The following is a 4,198-nucleotide window of genomic DNA, read 5'->3' on the forward strand; positions in this document are numbered from 1 at the left end:
AACTGAATTGAACTTAAAAAGATGGAGAATATCCAGTCTTATCCTAAAGGAGATTTTAATCTAACACATAAATTGGTCAAAAAACAGTTACTGACCTGGTGTACAAACAGCCTTGTCCTGGACCTAAACAATTTGTTTAAAAAGTTGTGAACTATGTCTGACCTAAACTTTATTCTTGAGTGCAATTTCTTCTGTGACTTCTACTAGGAACATGAAGGGGCTCTGGTTACCAGTCCTGGAGGTTGAGAACACAGCTTTTGATGAGAATACATTGTTGTGCAAAGAAATTGATGCAAAGAACAATAATTCAGGAATAGTTCCCAGTCATTGAATGCTCACTATATGCCATTCATGGTATATAGGTGACTTTCCACATATTCTTTTATTTAATCTTTACAACAACAGGATGAAGTGGGTATTATTATATGGATTTGTAGTTTAGGAAGCTGAGGGTATATGGAAAATAAGCTCTCACTCTCCGTCACCAAAGCCAAAAATAATTAAAGGATGGGGTGAAGTTTATATCTCTAATTTTATTCCAACTCACCTACATAATGTGATAATGAAGGAATTTCAGTGGAGGACCTTCCCTCTTGCCCACATCAGTGGCCCCTAAGATTTGCTTTACAGATGCCAGAATCTCATGCCAAGCTACAGGGACAATAGGGATGGAGCTGAGTTACCTGAAAGCAGCATCAAAGAGAGAGTTCATGAGTTCTGTGATCCCAAATCCCCACAAGTTCCCTGACTCCTTCTTCAGGCCCAAGGATCAGCTCTTTATTTCTTCCCCCAACTTTGGTAGCCACCCAGCATCACTCTAACAAATGGTTCATGTACAACCAAACTGCAGCTGATTACTTAGTACCAAAGAGCATGATGAAAGAAATCAGATGGTCACACTGAGACATAACAAGTGTAATATTCTCAGATCTGAGATCTGAGTGTGGAATAAGCCCATATACACATTGACTAACCTACTGATCAAATCAGTGCCCCTGGTCATAGAGACAGTACTCTTGCTGCAAATGGACCCTTAGGGACCAAGCTAGTTGGCTAATGAGTGCACAAGATAAAGTAAAGCTACAGAATTCATGCTCAAACTTCATATTTCCCACCTCCAGGCAGGGAAAACCATACATGGCTTGTCTGTGATGTTGAAAGTGTTCCTTAACATCTTATAATTGAGCTAATGGAAAACTAAACCTAAATGATTGACACTGCTGTTTGCTCAATCTAAGTATTAGTTAAATTCACAATCTTGCAAAGTCTTCTCTGAAATGTGAGCATTTTTTGATGCTATCATTTGATCTTAAGTGTCCTAAAGACCCATGTGTTTAGTGGTTCCCAGCTTGGCATTCTTAGGAGGTGGTGGACAATATAAGAGGTGGGGCCTAATGGGAGGTCTTTAGGCAATTGGGAGCATCCTCTTCAAGAGGACTGTGGGACCCCAGTCTCTTTCTCTCTTTTTTACCTTCTGGGCATGAGGTGAGTTGTTTTGCTTTTCCACACATTTCCATCATTATGTGTTGTCTCACCACCAGCCAAAAAGCAACAGGCTCAATCAATATGGACTGAAAACTCCAAAGCTGTGAGACAAAAATAAACCTTTTCTCCTTATAAGATGATTATGTCAGGTATTCATTATAGTGATGAAAACCTGACTAACACAATCTGGAAGGAGTGGAATACCCACAATTTGAATAATTTGAACCATGACATCAAAGGGATTGAAGTACAGGCAGAAGTTGCCATATAATTTTCACAAGAAAACAATAAAGTAGACAAACTTTACATATATTTTACAAATAAGAAAATACTTTATACACAAGAAAAACTTACAGGTTTTGTGTTATAGGAGGCAGAACCAGAATTCAAACCAGAAAGTCTGATCCAAAGTCCATGTTTTTATAATTAGGACTGAGAAAACTAATGGACTTTTCAGGCCTTCTGGAAATCTCTGCCAGAAGTACTCAACTCCGCCATTAGAGCACAAAAGCAACTCTAAGTAACATATTTGCAAAAGAGGACGGCTATGATACTATAATACTTATGGACACTGAAATTCGAATTCTACAATATGTCCTACATCACGAAATGATATTCTTTTGATTTTTCAAAAAGAAATTTAAATTGTAAAAATCAATTTTAGCTCAGGAGCCATGTAAAGCAGACATGGGTATAGTTTTCCAGCTCCTGCTGTCATGGTGCATCAGCAGAATTGAGACCTATCTTTGAAAGTGGGTGTGTGATTCCTGGAAAACATACATGAGAGGCCTTTTATAGGTAAGGACAGCATGTGGTTACTCTCTGGGTATGAGCAGTAGAACATCATGCTGCCAAAGACAACAGAGCCCATCTCTCATTTGTCGTCCTAGGCCCCATGTATAGCTGTACAGAATTATTCATATTTTTAAAAAGGATCACAGAAGGAGGAACTTGAATGTTTGGGAAAAACACCCAGACTGATGTGAGACCAGCTGGAACGGAGCTTTCAGCCAAAGAACCAAAATACAAAGAGCCAGGCGTGTTTACTCTGCAACCTATAAATGATTTATGAGAACTTTAATATGGCTGCTGAGTATACCTGTAGGCTTGTTAGACGTTTTATTTTTTGACCAGGGAAAAATTGTATAAATTGAAGACCCCAATGTGTTAGCTTAGATTCAGAGTCAATGGCATGTTTTAAGAGTTCTGGAAGAAGTCTCCCTCTGACCCAGTCTCCTCTTCTGCCATTTTGACCAATGTGTGTTTCTTCACAGTCATTAAAACTCAGACATTAGTGATACAAAGAAGACACCATGTCTACTGAGAATTCCACATCTGAATTCAAGAAAGGCAGAAAAAACAGGAATGGAGTGGAGAAGGCTGTCAGAAGCGACTTGGATCACTGAGAGAAGATACACTCAAACAAATTCAGGCAGAAAGAGCCATTTTCATACAAGTCATCAAGACTGTTGGACTTTTTAGAAAGCTACACAAAACTACCACGTTTAGATTTCATACAGGTAAAAGGATGAAAAGATTTGCATTCCCCATCCCCAGCAAACTGTGCCTTGCAATTTAAGAAAAGGAGACATGAACTTGGGTCTAAAAAGGCAAATATGTCCTCTCTTTTGATTTGCAAGATAGTCTGTGCTTATGAAATAATCTTGAAGATATGTCCTTTTTGTTTTTTGTTTGCTAATTTAAATGAGGAATAGCAGAAAAGAGTAAAATGTATGGATTGAGGATAAAATCAGTGGCTAAGAATGTACGGTTGACAGCAATTATCAGGAGCAATTCATTTCAAAAGATTTGACCACTAAATTTGTACCAGACATTCGGATTGATGGGGCAAAGATAGTAAAGTTTTCAAAAAGTCTTTATTTGCAGAAATATAACCTAATTATGTAGAATAAAATGTGTACATAAAAATGTTTTAACTCTAGTTCCTGCACCTGGGGATGGGAACCACACCTTGGGAAAGTTAGACCAGCACAGGCCTTGTGGGAACAGCCCTTCACAGGGTGTGTTTCATGACAAGGTCGAGATCAAGGACTTCCAATATCATGAGGACTCCGAAATGTATTTCTACTCCTGCTAGTGTGGGGATAACTTTTCTATCACCAAGGATCAATTGATGTGTGTAGAAATTGATGTGTCCCAAGCCCTTTCAACTAACTAAGAGTTAGTTAAATGCTGAAGAAAACTTCAGGAATTCACATCCTGAACAGTTGAGAATAAGCCCAGATGGAAATATCAAATGCAGAGTAACTGATTTTTTTTCACAGGGACAGCTATTTCCTCGTTTCCTAGTTAGCGTGTGGATCTTTCCCCCAACTGTAGTGGTCATCGTCAGATAGAAAAGAGGGCCCAGACATGTCATACCTAGATTTCACATTCAGAAGGTTAAATTGGAAGCATTCTTAATTATGCATCTGAATTTAAAGGAAGATAATTTTAAATCAGTGCTTTCTTTCATTTAGTTATTATTTTTATATCTTAAACCTACAATTCGCTATCTGATAACAGCATCAACTAACTCAGCATTAGGATTTATTAATTAAAAAGTGATTATGTTTTTAAGTAGTTACCAAGATGGTTAAAATTAACCCTTTCTTTGAAATTAGGCATCAGCTTTATTATTCTAACTTAAAGAAAATCCATGGCTTCATCGGTACTGCACTTTCAGTTCCCTCACCAACCAGTCTCCCCAATC

At 38.0% G+C, this 4,198-nt stretch overlaps 1 pseudogene; it reads left to right on the forward strand.

Annotated features, from left to right (window-relative positions):
- The first annotated feature begins 2,172 nt into the window (after positions 1-2,172).
- LOC144254320 (diphthamide biosynthesis protein 3-like) lies at positions 2,173-3,682 on the forward strand (annotated as a pseudogene).
- The last annotated feature ends 516 nt before the right edge of the window (positions 3,683-4,198 follow it).

The sequence above is a fragment of the Urocitellus parryii genome, chromosome 4, assembly GCF_045843805.1.
Source record: "Urocitellus parryii isolate mUroPar1 chromosome 4, mUroPar1.hap1, whole genome shotgun sequence".
In the NCBI taxonomy this organism is placed as follows: domain Eukaryota; kingdom Metazoa; phylum Chordata; class Mammalia; order Rodentia; family Sciuridae; genus Urocitellus; species Urocitellus parryii.